The following is an 18,943-nucleotide window of genomic DNA, read 5'->3' on the forward strand; positions in this document are numbered from 1 at the left end:
ATGTTGTAAATCATCTAAAAACAGTATGTGCAGTCCTGGCCCAGGAGTGGGGTTCATCATGACTTATGTCTGGTAGAATGCAATGCTGTTGCAACCGTTTTCTATTACTTTTTTATATATTCAGCCATTGCCTCAGAAAAAATGCAACTTTAATCTGCCTGGTAAGTTTTGTCTACTGCCTCCTCTTTTTGATAAAAAGTTTGTGGGGTTTTTTTTTTTTTTAGTTTTCCATTTTCTTTGCTAATTAATAGCTGAGCAAGAGGGTTTTTTTTTCTTTTTTTTAATGTTTACTGTCAAAATGGTTACACAGTTACCTTCTTCACTGTTGAGCAATACATTTGTATGCTAAGTATTAAGTTTTTCTAGTGTATTAGAAATGCTATTGTAAATACTTGTAATACTTGTAATTTAATATAATGATTTAATGATTTAGTATAATAATTTAATTAATGATATAAATTAATGAGATTTAATATAATGATTCTTCTAGAATATAAAGTTTTTCTAGGGATCCCTGGGTGGCGCAGCGGTTTGGCGCCTGCCTTTCGCCCAGGGCGCGATCCTGGAGAGCCGGGATCGAATCCCACGTCGGGCTCCCGGTGCATGGAGCCTGCTTCTCCCTCTGCCTGTGTCTCTGCCTCTCTCTCTCTCTGTGTGACTATCATAAATAAATAAAAATTAAAAAAAAAAAAAAAAAGAATCTCTAAAAAAAAATAAATAAAAAAAAAATAAATAAAGTTTTTCTAAGAAAAATGTCAGGTGAACATCAGAGCACCAAGGCATTTGAAATATTTTAAACTTTTAATCTTGTGTTTTTACATGGATTTATTAAGAATACTTCTAAATTGTGGGGCAGCCTGGGTGGCTCAGCAGTTTAGCACTGCATCGGCCCAGGGTGTGATCCTGAAGACCCAGAATCGAGTCCCAAGTCAGGCTCCCTGAATGAGGCCTGCTTCTCCCTCTGCCTGTGTCTCTGCCTCTCTCTCTCTTTTTGTCTCTCTCACGAATAAATAAATAAAATCTTAAAAAAAAAGAATACTCCTAAATCGTGTTATAAAATGAAGCAATTGTTTCTAAGAGGTAAAATAAGATTATCATTTTTCTGTAGCTATGTTGAATCATTTTCTTTGTGGTTTAGTTTTTCAGTAAAACTATGGACTTTTGATTATTGATTTTGCATATTAAGACTGCCAATAAATGATCTGAGTCAAGATAACGGGAAAAGAATATAGAACCAACCAGCAATGAAGAGATTAGTTGAATCCTTGGTGAAGGAAATTAGCAACAGTCTGAAAAACAGAGTTCCAGAGTCTATCACATAAAATCAGGAGATAAAAAAGAAAAAGAGCAGAATACAATCTTAATATAATTAAAAATGGAAAGTGCTCAGGGGATCCATGATGTTGTACAATCGTGTAAGTAAGTCCTAGCTGAAATGTGGGTTGGGGGTCCCTCATTTACCTTGTTGGCCATATCCAATTATAAGAAAGAGCATGCTATGTTCAGCTTAGGTACACTCAACCTGGTACCCAATTTTTTTTTTTAATTTTACTTATTTATTCATGAGGACACAGAAAGAGAGGCAGAGAAGAGACATAGGCAGAGGCAGAAGTAGGCTCCCTGCAGGAAGCCTAATGTGAGACTCGATCCTAAGACCCTGAGATCACGCCCTGAGCTGAAGGCAGAGGCTCAACCACTGAGCCACCCAGGTGTCCCTTGGTACCTAATTAATTCAACAAGTGAAGGACACCCACTGGACTCTTGTCCTGCTGCTGTATCACATACCATAGTTAGAGAAAAAAGCAAATCAAAAATGCAATCTCATACGAAATGCTATCTTATAGCGTCATGTCTTAAAAGGTGCCCTCTTTAGTGCTAGATGAAATCAACTTCCTTTTTTTTCCCAAAAGATTGTATTTATTTATTCATGAGAGAGAGAAAGAGGCAGAGACACAGGCAGAGGAAGAAGCTGGCTCCGTGCAGGGAGCCCAGGGTGGGACTCGATCCTGCAACTCCAAGATCATGTACTGGGCAGAAGGTGGCGCTAAACCGCTGAGCCACCCAGGCGTCCCTGAAATCAACTTTCTAGCCAGACTAGATTTGACCCAGACATTTGTGTAACTGACGTCTATAAATATCGATGACTCTTGCAGATGCATTAATCACATGGAGGGGGGTGGGGAATGCTTCTTTTCGGGCATGAACAGACCAATCTTGGCAACTTTTTTTCTTAAAATGCTGAGTTGTTGTTGTTGTTGTTGTTTTAATTTGATGAGGCAGTTCTTTTAAAATCTGACTCCTTCAAAAAAATGTGCAGGTACAATTCACTTTCTTTTCTTAATGGTTTTGTTTCTGCGTCTTCCCTTCACACCAGTAATTATTTTATGGTCCAAAATCTTGAATCTAGAAACCTCAGGCCACCAGAGATGAGAACTCTGTTTATAAACTTTGTTCTTACTGACATGAACCTTGCATATCTTATCATTTAAGGCATCTGTATTCTGACTTTTTCGAGAATCTGATATATTAGCCATGTGATTTTTTACTTGAAATGTAGGATTATACTTTCTATTGTGATTTAGCATGTAGAATAATTTGATCAAGTTTATAAGCTGGATTTGGATGTTGGTGAGAACCTAACTTATAACCGCTAAATACTAAGAAAGATCTTGCTTATATATCCCAGTTGGCTGCTTCATTAGATATTTGAAGTATTCAAGAAAATCAGATACTTGACATCTGTATTTGTTGGTTTAGAGGATTAAGATAGTGGTTCTCAAAGCATGGTCTCCAGACCAGGAGCATCAACATCTGGAAATGTGTTAGATATACATATCCTTGGGCCCCACCATAGGTCTTCTTTGTCAGAAATTATAAGGTGGGGTCACTGATTTGTGTTTTAGTGAACTTCCCAGAAGTTTAAGAACCACTGGTTTAAGGTAACTTATTGAATAAGTTTATAAATAGGTTATTTGTCCAGGGGAGTTTAAACTGTTAGGGGAACTTTGGTTAAAGAATACTTGAGTTTCACTAGGATATGCAAAATTACTTTACTTATAAATGGAAAATCAAGATGAACTCAATATCCTGAGTTTGAAATTGTTGAATGGAATCTTTTAAGAAAAACTAAACTTGTTAGTGAATTGAATATTAAACATAAGTAACTGTAAACAGGCTGTACTTCAGAAAATTTAACTGTGAAAGACCTGGATATATTTTAACTTTGTTTATTTCCTTTGGTGAAACCAATGTCAGGTCAAACAATTATGTGTATTTCCCTGTTCCTTTCATATACATTATTTTAAAAATATTGGAAAAAATGATGTACTAAATTAGAAAGGAAATATAACAAAGGAAAAAAATTTTAAGATTGATTAGGAAATCAGCATGCTTCTCTGAACTGCAAATCTTAGTACTAAATATTGGGCACTTCTAAATTGTTTCTTTCCTACCGGGTTCCTGGGTAACTAGAGTACAAAAACAATTCCTGTATAGCTACTATACAGTGACTGTATGCACGGTATAGCTCACTACTCTGGTGACATAATGAGTTGTTTGCTACTTCAAGTTACATAAGAACTTTAGATGGCTGTATAATTTGAAATAATTTTTAGTGTCAATTTTTATTATAGAAAGCAATTTGTGGGCCACCTGGGTGGCTCAGTTGGTTAAGCATCTGCCTTCAGCTCAGGTCATGATCTCAGGGTTCTGAGATCAAGCCCTGCATTGGACTGTCTGCTCAGTAGGGAGCCTTCTTCTCCTCCCTCTGCTTCTACCCCAGTTCATGCTCTCTCTCTCTCTCAAATAAATAACATCTTTTTTTAAAAAGTAAATTGTTCATTTTCTGTCTAGCACTGAGTTGTTTTCCAAATATCACAAGAACAATCTTCACTATAATAGGAATCCCTGGTGCTTTATATCTTCACAGTCCACTGGTAGTGCCAAGTACTGCAATTTTAGCTTTATAATTCCCCTAAATTGGTTCAAAACAATGCAAAATAACAAACTACACAAGTACTACACTTTTAGTTTTAAAATTCCCCTTTTAGGGGAACCATTTTATGGTTCAAAATAAGTGCAAAATAACAAACTACACAACTGAAATTACCTTTGTATGGCCAGAGATTTTAGCTGTTCTGGAAAATCAGTGGCAGTACACATTATGCTCACATCATTTAACTCTTTATAATAAAAAGTATGATTACTTAACAGATATGGCAGAAAGTTTGTTGAAGTATATCAAAATACATTGGATTTATTCAACTGTGAATCATTTTTGCAAAACCACTCTAGGACTATTTTCCTTTTAAGTCATTAATACCTTACAATGTGCTGAAATAAAATTTTTTTGTTGTTTTAGGGATGTATTTCAGGTATTACTATTTTCTACCATAATTTATGACAGTTCAAATAAAAAAACATAAAGCACTACAAAGTACGTGGCATATTATTCTTTTAATCCACTCTAAGTTCCTTTGTGCTTCTGAAGCAGCAATTTGGGTTTAGCAAACTATTTTCTTCCTGAAATATGCTTGACTTTTAGTGGTGAGCTACAGTCAGCTCCTGCCAGCTTGCACGAGCAAAATGTTAAATTCTCAGGAATTTCATGAACTAGTTGTTAAACCCAGCCATTATTAAAAATTAAAGTTCAAAAGCTTACAACTGAATGCATTATATTTAAAACAAAGATATTAAATAAATACTCAAAACTTGCCACTTCTGAGCCTTTTTAGTACACTCTATCATGTACTCTTGAGGCTATATAGTATATCATGTCTATATGGTGGATACACACTGCATAACGATGTGCTATTGCACATCTCTTCCAGCTTCCAGTTTAGTGACATCACCTTGGTAGCGTGAAATCAGTAACAGTGAGAGTCTTGACACAAGGCAAATTAGCAAATACTCACAGTCAAGATGTTCAGGTGTTTGGTCTGTTTTCCTCTAGCAAGTCGGACATGAAACATTGGCACACATACCACTGGAGATACTGGGTAGGCCAAAACATGGGATCAAAGGTATTCCCACCTCTTTATTTATTTGTTTTTTTAAGATTTTATTTATTTATTCATGAGAGACGCAGAGAGAGATAGAGGCAGAGACACAGGCAGAGGGAGAAGCAGGCTCCATGCACGGAGCCTGACGTGGGACTCGATCCTGGGTCTCCAGGATCACATCCTGGGCCGAAGGCGGCGCTAAACCCCTGAGCCACCCGGGCTGCCCTTCCCACCTCTTTAGAGTTGCCAGATAAAAGACAATATATCCCATTAAATTCGAATTTTAGACAAGGAGGAAATTTTTAGTATACCTATCACTCATGTAGTATGTGGGTATAAGTATTTTATTTTAAAATTTTATTTATTTATTTGAGAGAGAGAGCACGAGGTAGGGGTGGGGTGGGGAGGGGCAGAGAGAGAGGGAGAAGCAGACTCCTCCCTGAGCAGGGAGCCCGGCGTGGGGCTCAATCCCAGGACGCTGGGATCATGACCTGAGCCGAAGGCAGACACTTAACTGACTGAGCCACTCAGATGTCCCTAAAAGTAGTTTTTAAGTATAAGCATGCACCAAATATTGCAGGAGACATGCGTATATTTAAAAATTATTATTTGTTTGAAATTCACATTTAAGTGGGCATTCCATATTTTCATTTGCGCAATCTGACAATCCTACACCGACTCTCTCTCTCTCTTAAAGATTTTATTTACTTATTCATGATAGACCTAGAGAGAGAGGCGGGAGAGAGGGGGGCAGAGACACAGGTACAGGGAGAAGCAGGCTCCATGCAGGGAGCCGGATGCGGGACTCGATTCCCGGACTCCAGGATCACGCCCTGGGCGGAAGGCAGGCGCTAAACCGCTGAGCCACCCAGGGATCCCCCAACTGTCTCATTCTAAAGGATTCTTTCCATGGAGTCACCATGCTTTACCCTTCATGACCCACCATCGTCAGCACTGCTAGCAGATGGAGCTGTGGGAGGGCACTGGCTAAGAACTAGCCTATCAGTTGGCCTCGTGTGAAAGTTTTGTCCAATTGGGATAAAAAGTGACTAGTTAGATATTGTCTTTTTCAGATGTGAAACCAAGATTCAGGAGAGAGTCAGGCAGTTGGCAGTGGCAGTAACAGATAGACAAGCGGTGGTGCCAGAGGACAGGTAGCAGAGACCTTGAATAATAAGCAGCTTACCTGTTCCACAGAGTGGAAGATGAGGAAGTAGACTGTCTCCTTCAAAGGCCTCCAGAAGCAAAGACAGTGGTGACTCAGAGGCGAAGCAAATTAGAATCACCTGGCAGGCTTTCAAAAATACCGATGTTCTGTATACTCGGCAAATCAATTATTTCACAATCTCTGGCAATGGGACTCAGACTTCAGTTGTTTTTGTTTTGTTTTATTTTTAAAAGCTCCTTTGATGGTTCCATTGTACAGCTAAGTTTACATTTCATGAGAGCAAAAATTTTCTTCAGCTTCTAGAGGCAAGGTGCTACCCAGGTTACTCATTGCATTCTGAATGACTTTTCAGCTCTAAACTGCACCTGAAAGCCTGGCGGGGTTGCAGTACCCGTCTTTCCAGTGCAGTCTTGCTTTGAATTGACATTCTCTGCCTTTAAAAAAAATGTCTGTCTATATTCTTACAATATCTAAAATTCATTCAATATTCTATATTTTCATAAGAGGCTTTTATTAATTCAGTTAATCTGTGTTAGTTTCTGTCTATGTAACCCAAAGAGCTCTTCCAACACAATAAAAAACCCACAAGGAACCCTTTAGTTCCTTGGCACTTCCACTTGCCTTTTCTTCTCATTTTCAATCTTTGGACTGGTGGTCCTTAACCTAGGCCCCCTGCAGACCTCCTGCATCAGCACTGCCTGGAGTGCAAATTCTCCAGCCCCAGAAACTCCAGCGGGGGTCGGGGGGGGGGGGGGTGGTGATGGTGGTGGTGGTGTGTGTGCCCAAGATCAGTGTTTTAACAAGCCCTGCTGGTGACTCTGAAGCACTTCACAGTTTGGGTACCTTTGCTCTAGAGGCAGCCACTAATACGGGGCGGACTCTGGGCCCTAGCTTCTCCTCTTTGAGGTTGTCGTGTTGTGGTTGTTGTTTTTTCGTTTGCAAAATAAGAAAACCAGAAGTGCTTGCTAAAAGCCCTTCCAGCAGCCAAGTTTTATAATTGTGTGAGATATGACTTGGAAATTAGAACATCTGATGTATAAGGATATATAAGGAGAACTCCTAAAGCCATAGCACATTTATTGACATTTCCTAGATGATCAGGCTAAAATATATCCTACATTACCTTCTGTCCATTACCCAGAACTACCAAAAGATATTTGTCTTGTCCTAAGTCCTCTACTTGGAATCTACAACTGGGGACTGAATGTGCCCTGGAAATCAAGACTGAAGCGCTTGGAAGTTTTTACTCCTTCTTTTGTTTGTTTTGGTGGGTGGGGTGGGGGCTATTGTTCTTTAATAAATGAGGCACTGATTTGATGAATCCTTGCCCAGACATGAACCTGAAAACCATTTCCCAAAGGTTAGTATTTTTTTTTCTCACCTTGGAAATACTTGTTAAGCTTAAAATTTGGGGATCCCAGGAAATGCTCAGAAGAAGCCTTATTTCCTTTCATTAGTTTAAAAAAAAAAAAACCCAGCTCCTCTCTAGAGAGCCATTCCCCACTCTTTTACCAAATAAAGGCTCCAGGAAATGGTGGGAACTGACTAGAAGCCAGACTCACCTTGTACCTCAGATGCCCACCCCCTGCCCCCATTTCCCATAATGTAGACAGGCAAGCAGAAGTCTATCTCAGATTGAGCACACTGCTGGATCAGATGGGTTTCCCCGCTGCTCCCAGTTCCCCATTGGGGCACCACTAGCTGCATGTTTCCCCACTCATTATTAAATAGTCCATCTAACTGGATAATGTTCTTTCTCCAACAGAGACAGGGACAAAACGGGTGACAGGCTTCTCTCTCTGAGTCAACAAGATTTCCAGCTCAACAAGACTGTCCCGTGAGGACATATAAATGCTTTCTTTGAAAGGTTAGGGAGATCTTCAAAGAAATTCATACCACGGGAAGTCAATCGGCCAAAGTGCTTACTAACTAGAGCTCTACCCGAGAGTCCTATGGGATAGCATTAAAGGGTGGAGAGCCCTTCACAGAGGGGATTTCCTCCTGTATGCTCCCCACCTCAAAGAGCTTGGTCTCTGTTTCTTCAGATAAATTTCAATCATCAAGCAAATGGCCGCTAGCAAAGGGAGCGGCCACAAACCCTGGATCCATTCTCATCCCCATTGTGTAATTTACTCGACTGAGTCATCTGGTCTGAAGGAACCCCAGGGACTTGGCTGATGATGGTGGGTTCAGCTCACAATGCAGAGACAGGAAGAATTCTTGCTGCTTTCCAGCTTTTCCTCCTCAGCCGGTTTGTGTCCTCGTTGGCTTCTCAGAACTTTCACCAGCATGACCTGTTGGCATACCTGTTCTGGAAGCATGAAATACGTACATGCATATCTCTCATGGACAGCTTTTACTTTTTGGAGGAGAAATTAGGAGAGAAAATATTTTCTGGATGTTATGGATTGAATTGTATCCTCCCCACTCGCTCCAAATTTCTGTGTTGATATCTTAACAGCCCCCCACTCCAGCACCTCTGAATGGGACCCTACATGCAAATACCATTGTTGGCAGTTAAGATCAGGTCACACTGCCCCATGAGGATGTGCTCCTAATCCAACATGACTGATGATCTTATAAAAAAACACCGTGTGAAGAGACAGAGACACACAGAGAGAATACTGCCTACACAGAAGGTGTGGAACAGATTCTGCCTTGGAGCCCTCAGGAGGAACCTGCAGATCTCAGATTTCTAGACTCCAGAACTGAGTGCATTGTCCATTGTTTAAGCCATCAAGTTTGTAGTACTTTGTAACAGCTGCCCAGCAAACTAATACAGACTTGAGTATTGGTCAATGAGGTACTGTTACCTTAGATACCTAAAAATGTGGAGATGGCTTCAGAACTGGGTAATGGGTAGAGACTGGAAGGGTTTGAAGTGCTTGGTAGAGAAAGCCTTGGTTGCCTTGAGGAAACCATCAGTAGAAATAGGAACATTAAAAGCATTTCTGGTGGATGCTCAGATAGATGTGGGAAACATGTTTTTGGAAACTGATGGAAAGGTGATCCACTTTATAAAGTGGCAGAGAATTCAGCTGACTTGTGTTCTTCTATCGGGTGGAAGGTAGAACTCCATGGAAAGAACTTGGATATTTAATTGAGGAGCTTTCTAAGCAGGGTGTTGAATCCATGGCCTGTTTTCTCCTTGCTGCTTATTGTAAAATGCAAGGGGAAAAAAGTAAACTGAAAAAGGAATTTTTAAGCATAAAGGAAAGAGAACTTGAAGATTTGGAAAATTGTTGGCCTGTCTATATTGCAACAAATGAGAAAGTGCTCTAGAGGGAACACCAAGAGATTAGACATAGGACCTTGTGGACCTCATCATCCATTTCTGCAGACACTCTGCAAGTGTGGACTGAAGTGGGGCAGAGACTGCAAGAAATGAAGGGAGGGTGGGAATCCCTGGGTGGCTCAGCGGTTTGGTGCCTGCCTTTGGCCCAGGGCGCGATCCTGGAGTCCTGGGATCAAGACCCGCATTGGGCTCCCGGCATGGAGCCTGCTTCTCCCTCTGCCTGTGTCTCTGCCTCTCTCTTTTTCTCTCTCTCTCAGTGTGTCTATCATAAGTAAATAAATAAATAAATAAATCTTTTTAAAAAAAGGAAGGGAGGCTTTTGGATTTCTGGGATGTTCTAGGCAAGAAACTGGACAACACAGCTATTTCACAGTGAACATGTGTTATTCTTCTTTAAGAAAAGGGAACTACCCCTGAAACTAATAATATACCAGATGCTAACTAAATTGAATTTAAATTAAAAAGTTTTAAAAGAAAAGAAATAAAGAATAAAAAGGAGAGGGGAAGAATGTCCTTGCAGAGACCAGCTCCCCTGTAGTTCCAGAGGGCAGGGCCACATCCTGGTTCCAGGAGGCTATTGCCAACCCAGTGCACCTGGAGGACAGCATCCATCCAAAGAAAATTATTCTCAAGTCTCACAATCTAATGCACTTTGCTGTGCTAGGTCTCCAACTTGCTTGGGATCCATGACACTTTTTTCCATTTCTTCTTTTTTTTTTTAAGTTTTTATTTTAATTCCAGTCAGTTTCAGGTGTATAATATAGTGATTCAACACTTCCATACATCACACAGTGCTCATCAAAACCAGGACACTCCTAATTTCCATCACCTATATCACTCATCCCTCCCACCCCCCTGTCTCTGGTAACTGATCCAGCAATTGCAATTCTAAGATATAGTATATATATATATATATATATATATATATATATATACACACTATATGTATATATATTCAGCCATAAAAAGAATGAAATCTTGCCTCATTTTTCCTTTTCAATTTTTCCATTTAAAAAATTGTTTAAAATTTGTTTTGTATTAACAAATTGTTAAAATTGTTAATTGTTGAAATTCCAAATATATTCAAAAGTAGAGAGAATAATATAATGAAGCTCCATGTATCCATCACCTAGCTTTTGAAATGATCAACACACGGCCTATCTTACAGGTTTGTTTTGTTTTATTTTTTAAAGCGTGGGAGGAAGGGAGTGGGAGAAGCAGAGAAGAGAGAGAATCTTGACCAGGCTCCATACCCAGCACCCAGCATGGGTATAGAGCCTGAATAGGGCTGGATGCAGGGCTCAATCTCACAACCCCAAGGTCAGGACCTGAGCCAAAATCAAGAGTTGGATGCTTAACTGAACCACTTAGGTACCCCCAATCTTACAGTTTTTTAAACACAATACTTTGTTCAAAAGAGACAGCCCTCATGGTATTCTTTTGTGTGTGAACGAGTGTGTATGGCTGTGCCTGTTTGGCAGGAGAGGGGTATGGTGCCTAAAGCACTGAATTTCAAGATGCTACTTCCTTTCAAAGAGAATAATGAGCATTTGTATATGGATAACAGGGGAGCCAAATAAAATTTCTCTCCAGTTGAGGGAGCTTGCTATAGAATGCTAGGTGAGACAGAGAACATGGCCAGTATTCCCCAAATACAAATTGAAACACAGGCACAGATATTGGTAAATACTCGTAAATGTAATCCCCCAAATTCTCCCTTTTGGAATGGGATTGTCTGTCCTATGCCTGTTTCATCTTCAAAATTTTTTAAAGATTTTATTTATTCATGAGAGAGAAAGAGAGGCAGAGACACAGGCAGAGGGAGAAGCGGTCTCCATGTGGGGAGCCCGACAAGAGACTGGATCCCAGGACTCTGGGATCACGCCCTGGGCCGAAGGCAGGTACTAAACCACTGAGCCACCCAGGGATCCCCATTATCTTCAAATTTTGCAAGCAGACAACTTGTTTGGTTTTATAGATTCCCAAACAGAGAAGAATGTTTCCTAGGACAGCTCATACCCTGGATATCATCCATACCTGATTTAGAAGAAACTTTGACTTAAAGTTGATGCTGAAATGGATTAAGACTTGAGAACATGGGGATGGAGTGACTGTATTTTGCATATGAGAAGGACAGGAGTTTTGGGAACCAAGGGACAAACTGTTACAAATTGACATCTTAACCCTCCAGCACTTCCAAATGTGACTTTATTTGCAAATAGGGTCATTGCCGATGCAGTGAATTAAGGTCAGGTCATAGTGGAGAAGAGTGGGTCTCTAGTCTCATGTAACTAGAATCCTTATAAAAGAATACCATGTAAAGAGACAGATATACACACCAGGAGAATGCCATCTGGACATGAAGGCAAAAACTAAAATGAAGTGTATACAAACCAAGAAACACCAAAGATTTCCAGAAAATCCCAAAAAGCTAGGAGACAGGCATGGAACAGATTCTCCTGTACTTCCCTGTGATGGAAAACAAAACAAAACAAAACAAAAAACCAAAAAGCAAAACCTTGCTGAAAACTTAGATCTTGGACTTCTAGAGGTGGAAGACCATACATTTCTATTGCTTAAACTCCCATTTCTGGTACTTTGTGACAGCAGCCCTAGCAAAGATATACATTTATTTTTTATTTTTTTACTTTTTTTTTAAAGAAATACATTTAAATAGCCATACACTGTTTTATTCCTATGAAGTTAGGAACCCCATTATCACATTTATGGGTTGTTTCCTCCTCTGTCTCAGGGCCCACTAGAATAATATGAGCCACAACAACCATAACAAGTTGCCTACGTGTATCAGTCAGAGAGGGTGTGGACTGGTGGTCACTGTTGCAAAGACTCCATTTAATGTTTGGTCCTAGGAAGTGTCCTTTTGGGTTGGTCAAAAAGTATGGGGTAAGGAGAATTGGGTTGGTACACATCACCATGCTTTAGATGATAAGTGTGCTTGTTTCTCTTTATGAGGCCTGTGGCCAGGAACAACCTGTAACATTGAACAGTGGACATTATTAACTCTCCAAGCAACATGCTCCGTGCCAGGGTCACCTGGTGATGAAACTGAACCTGGTCAGTAGACTTGAACTCTCCTTTTTTTTTTTTTTTTTTTTTTTAAATTTATGATAGTCACAGAGAGAGAGAGAGAGAGAGAGGCAGAGACATAGGCAGAGGGAGAAGCAGGCTCCATGCACCCAGAGCCCGACGTGGGACTCGATCCCGGGTCTCCAGGATGGCTCCCTGGGCCAAAGGCAGGTGCCAAACCGCTGCACCACCCAGGGACCCCTTGAACTCTCCTTTTAAGGCTAACCTGAACAATAGCCTCCTCCCAGGGGGCCGGCTAGCATGCAGTACTCCAGGTGTGCCAGAAGGTGTCGCTTCCACAACCAGCATTGCGGGAGTTTAGAACAGAATCCAGGTCTTTACATCCACAACAAAGCGTTTTTCGAAGATGGTAGCTGCCTGGGAGACCTTAGCTTCATCTGGTCCCAGAAACTCGGCTAGACAGCCGTCAAATCATTCTGAAAACCTGTGAACTCAACCCAAGATCTAGAAAAGAATTGCTGCAATTCTAAAATAGAAAACAACCACTTCCTGCAAGATAGAAGGTGCAGAGCAGTGAATCCAAGGTGATCTATGGGAAGATACAACACAAGGGGAAGGAGCCCCCACAGCCAGTTTCTAGAAAGTGATAGAGCAGCAGAGCAAAATCAGAACTGTCAGAGTAGCTCCCCTGAGGATGGCCCTGCCTGAAAGGCGCTCAAGTGGCGAAGCAGGTCAGAGTCCTAGTGGGACAGCGTGGTCTCAGGATCTCTGGGGGCGCAGGAAGACTGGGGGTGCCTGAGTGCTGCAGAGTTCCCAGGCACCCACCCAGGGAAGCCGGCTGCCATCAGCGAGCCCACAGCTGGGCTTTCAGCCTGGGCTTGCCATAAAGCATGAACCACGGCACCTTCTGGCAACTGCACTCCAAAGCAGAGGCCCAGCAAGCGGCAGAACCACGGCCATACCTCCCGACCTGCCCCCAGGAGGAGTGGCACAGGTGCACGCCACGGGGTCTGCACAATTTACTGAATGGAACCAGGGTCACGTGCCTAAGACATAACCGCTCAGTCACAGCCTAGGTGAGCACAGAGGATACACGGAACCCAGGGAGACAGGACAGACTGACTGCTTTTCTCTGAGGGAGCACTGAGCAGTGGGGCCCTGAGCTTTAGGCTCCAGGGCTGGAGACTGGGAGGCCCCCCAGGTTCACTCTCATCCTCTAAAGCAGTGCAGGAAGCTTTCAGGGAACAAAAGCCACAGAGAGCAATTCTGTGTGGCCCCTGGCAAGGGCGGTGCAGTTCTGCCCTGGGCAAAGATAACCTGAGAATCAGGGCGACAGGCCCCTCCCCCTGAAGACAGCAAGAACTCTGAGCTAAGACCAAGTCTGGGGATCAGGGACAACTGCAAAACTCCAGTGCTAGGGAAAACAGTACACAGAGTTCTCGGATTTTTCCCTGTAATTCTTTACCCTTTACACTTTAATTTTTGGTCTCTCTTTCCTTTTAAACCAAATTCTTATGTTTATCAACTCCTTTTTTTTAGGGGGGGGTCTTTTTTAACTTTCATTTTTACGGTTACATTCTATCATTTCATCGTATTTCATTTTATTTTTGGAGACATACGGTTTTCTTTATAATTTTGGGATGTAGTTCCTTCTAACAAACAGACCAAAATACACCCAAAATCTAGTGTATGGCGCTGTTCTCTTCACCTATCTAAATGCTGTCTTTTTTTTTTTTAATTTTCATTTTTACAGTTACATTCTATCCTTTCATTGTTTTTAATTTTATTTTCATACATCGATACGTCTTTCTTTCTTTACAATGTTGGGATCTAGTTTTCTAACAGAACAAAATACACACAGGATCCAGTGTGTTCCTCTGTTCTGCTCACCGGTCTGATTACATTCTCTTTTTTAAAAATCTTAATTATTATTATTATTTTTTGCCTTTTATTTTATTTTATTTTATTTTGGTTTCGGGTCTCTTCTGTTTTGTTTACTGTATATTTCTCCAAGGTCATTGTTGCCATTTTAATACTTTGCTCTCTCATTGATCTATTCTTCTCTAGACAGAATGACAAGATGGAAAACCCATCTCAAAGAAGAGAACAAGAGGCAGTACTGACTGCCAGGGACCTCATCAGTATGGATATAAATGTCAGAACTAGAGTTCAGAATAACAATTATGAAGATACTAGCTGGGCTTGAAAACAGCAGAGAGGACGTGAGAGAATCCCTTTTTGGAGAAATAAAAGAACTACAATCTCATCGAGTCAAAAATCAAAAAGACTATTAATGAGATGCAATCAAATGGAGGCTCTAACTGTTAGGATAAATGAAGAAGAACAGAGAATCAGTGATATAAAGGACAAAATGATGGAGAATAAAGAACCTGAGAAAAAGAGAGATAAACAACTACTGGATCACCAGGGGAGAATCTGAGAGATAACCTTGACCATAAAGCAAAAGCACATTCGAATAATTGGGGTCTCAGAAGAAGAGGAAAGAGATGAGGGGCAGAAGGTATATTGGAGCAAATTAAATCAGAGAACTTCCCTAATATGGGGAAGGAAGCAGGTGTTCAAGTCCAGGAGGCACAGAGAAACCCCCGCGAATCATTAAAACTAGGTCAGCACCTTGACGTTTAATAGCGAAGCTTGCGAATCTCAGAGACAAAAAGAAAATCCTGAAAGCAGCTCAGGACAAGTCCATAATCTACAAGGGTAGAAACATTAGACTGGCCGCAGACCTATCCCCAGACACCTGGCAGGCCAGAAAGGACTGTCATGATATATTCAGGGTGCTAAATGAGAAAAACATGCAGCCAAGAATACTTTGTCTAGCAGGGCTGTCATTCAAAATAGAAGGAGAGAAAGGGCTTCCAGGACCAACAGAATCTAAAAGAGTTTGTGATCATGAATCCAGCCCTGCAAGAAACATTAAAGGGGATCCCTTAAGTGATCCCAAGAGAGCCCAAACCAACACAGAGCAGAAAGGAACAGAGACAATCCACAGAAACAGTGACTTTACAGGCAATCCAATTCCCTAAATTCCTTTCTTTCGATTGTTACTCTGAATGTAAGTGGGCTCAATGCCCCAGTCAAAAGACACAGGGTATCAGATTAGATTAACAAGCAAGACCCATCAATATGCTGTCTGTAAGAGACTCATTTTAGACCCAAAGACACCTCCAGGTGGAAAATGAGGGCATGGCAAACCATTTGTTATGCTAATGGGCATCGCTGGGGTGGCAGTCCTTATATCAGACAGATTAGATTTTAAACCAAAGACAGTAATAAGAGATCATAATTAAAGGGTCTATCCAACAAGAAGATCTAACAATTGTAAATATGTATGCCCCTAACATGGGAGCAGCCAATTAAATAAACCAACTAAAAACAAAACTCAACACATCGACAATAATACAACAATAGTAGGAGACCTTAACACCCCACTCTTCATCTAAGCAAAAGATCAACATGGAAACAAGGGCTTGAATGATGCACTGGACCAGGTAGACCTCACAGATATATTCAGAGCATTCCATCCAAAAACAACAGAATACACGTTTTTCACGAGTGCACATGGAACATTCTCGAGAAGAGATCACATACTGGGTCACAAATCAGGTCTCAACTGATAAAAAAAGACTGGGATCATTCCCTGCATGTTTTCAGACCACATGCTTTGAAACTGGAACTCTATCACAATAGGAAATTTGGAAAGAACTCAAATACATGGCTAAAGAGCATCCTACCAATGAATTAAAGGATCAACCAGGAAATTCAGGAAATTAAAGAAAAATTTTAAAAATTCATGGAAACAAATGAAAATGAAAACAGAACTCTTCCAAACTCTTGGGATACAGCAAAGGTAGTTCTCAGAGGGGAGTCTATAGCAATACAAGCCTTTCTCAAGAAACAAGAAAGATCACAATACACAACCTAACCTTACACCTAAAGGAGCTGGAGAAAGAAGGGCAATTAAACCCAGCAGGAGAAGAGAATTACTAACAATTAGAGCAGAAATCAATGAAACAGAAACAAAAGAACAGTAGAACAGATCAATGAATAGGAGCTGGTTCTTTCAAAGAATTAGTAAGATTGACAAACCCCTGACCAGACTTATCAAAAAGAAAAAAAAAAAAACCAAATAAATAAAATCATGAGTCAAAGAAGAGAGATCACAACAAATACCAAATAAATACAATTATAAGAATGTATTAGCATTATGTTGTATGTATGCCAACAAAGTAGAAAATATGGAAGAAATGGATGCATTCCTGCAAACTTATAAACTACCAAAACTGAAACAGGAAGAAATATACAGTTGACCTTTGAGCAATGTAGGGATTTTGGGCACTGACCCCCTGCACAGTTGAAAATCCACATATATAACTTTTGACTCCCCCAAAACGTAATTATTAATAATAGCCTATAGTTGACTGGAAGCCTTACTGATAATATAAAACCATAACATGTATTTTGTATATGCTTTAATATACTGCATTCTTCATAATAAAGTAAGCTAGAGAAAAGAAAATGTTACTAATAAAATCAGTCAAGAGAAAGTACATTTATAGTGCTGTAATATATTTACTATACTACTCTATATTTATTGGCAAAAGCTGCATATATGTGGACTTATTCATGCATTTCAAGCCCCATGATATTCAAGGGCCAACTGTGTGTATATATACACACATATGCCACCCGCTTGTCTTGCCTGCCCAATACTTCTCCCAGTCTGAACCCTCCCAACCTGGGGATCACTTTGGGCTTCATCCCTCATGCCTCCTACCCGCATGACTCACCCAGGAACAAACACCACTGCCAGGCCAGCTGCTATTTCCATTTACCTGTCTAGATTATTGCATAGAAATCATCCAGAGATCTTGTAAGGGCACCGGGTGGCTTGGTCTGGTAAACATCTGCCTTTGGCTTAGGTCATGATTCCAGGGTCCTGAGATTGAGTCCTGCATTGGGCTCCCTGCTCAATGGAGAGTCTGTTTCTTCCTCTTCTGCCTCTTCCCAGGCTTGTGTGAGTGTACTCTCTCTGTCTTGCTCTCTCAAATAAGCAAATAAAATCTTAAAAAGAAAAGAAAAGAAATCATTAGCATATCTTGTGAAAATGCAGATTCTAATTCAGTAATTCTGGGATTGGGCCTGAGAACCTAATAAGCTCCCAGGTACTAGAGCTACTGGTTTCTGGACTAAACTGAGTAGCAAGGGTCTAGATCAGCATTTCTAATAAGGATTCCCTGACACTTTTTAAACATACATAAACTGAAGAGGTTATTTCTAAATCCTTCCTCAAAACATATTGTTATGAATTTGCGGAAGTGTTATGTTAGTATCAGTAATTATCTTTGAACACTGTCCTTTTCGTGGCTCTCTTATGATTAAAACTTTTAAACTTCTTATATAAGAGGGTGAATCTAGTTTCATTCTCTTTACACTCTTAATACAATGTTCAAAGTTTATTTCCTGATTTGGCTTAGAGTTAGGTACCCTCCTCCTGAAGTTTTTGGCAGGACAGAACATGTTTCATCTTGTACTTTAATTGCCAAGGAGTTGCAATAGCTGCAGAACTTGCTGAAGAGTAAATGGCAATTGCTTTGCTCACTGAATTAAAAATCCAAATAATTAGACCCTATTCATTCATCCTGGGTCCCATTAGAGACACAGATCCTATTCTGCAGGTGGGGCACTTTGGAAACTGGTGGACAGTTTTAGAAAAGAAGCCCCTAACACGAGTTATGGCACACAAGATTAATTAGGAAAGAATGGAGGAGGGGCGGTGAGGCGGGTAGGGACTGTTTCTACTCAGGCATCCTCTTGAGAAGTAGGGACAATAAATTGCAGAGAGGGGCTCATTTCCATCCTTGACCTTCCTGTGTTTTCTATTGAAATTGGAATAGTTGTGAGGAGCAACAGCCACCATCTCCAAGTTTAGTTTCCTGGCACTTGGGGAGGGAGAGAGCTGTGTATCACAAATTTTGGGCAAACCAATTAGTCAGGAATTTTGGCTCTGACCAAGGGCCTCCAGCAAGTTACTTGCCTCCTTGAGGAAAACAGTATTTTCTGCCTAAGGCTGTTGATTACACAAGGTGATGCATGTAGGAGATTCACAAAGAACGCACAGAATAGCTGCTCTTTATGATATTGTTAAAACTATCAAGGATTAATGAATGAGAGCAAGTTTTCATGTTAGTGTTCATACTATCAAGCCCTATGGGATGAGTCTCAGCAGCCAGCTAGCCCAGTTAAGGGGTCTGGAATTTAACTCCTTCTTCCTACCTTATCAGGAAATGTGGGTAGAGGTGGTCTGCCAGGTGTTGAAACTTGGTAGAGCTTGGGCTATTTATAGGATATGATTTATAGGATATCATATAGCACAGTGATATGTCTGGAAGACAACTGTTATGCCAGGCA

The 18,943-nt window shown here is 40.7% G+C and overlaps 1 long non-coding RNA gene across 1 annotated transcript; it reads right to left on the reverse strand.

Annotated features, from left to right (window-relative positions):
• Window positions 1–6,372: 6,372 nt before the first annotated feature.
• Window positions 6,373–17,894, reverse strand: LOC140599695 (uncharacterized). Its single transcript, XR_012002647.1, has 3 exons — window positions 17,790–17,894; window positions 17,368–17,596; window positions 6,373–8,479 (listed from the first exon to the last, which is right to left on the reverse strand). It is a non-coding gene; the product is annotated as an uncharacterized lncRNA (long non-coding RNA).
• Between the last annotated feature and the right edge of the window lie 1,049 nt (window positions 17,895–18,943).

Source organism: Vulpes vulpes, chromosome 7 (assembly GCF_048418805.1).
Source record: "Vulpes vulpes isolate BD-2025 chromosome 7, VulVul3, whole genome shotgun sequence".
NCBI lineage: Eukaryota > Metazoa > Chordata > Mammalia > Carnivora > Canidae > Vulpes > Vulpes vulpes.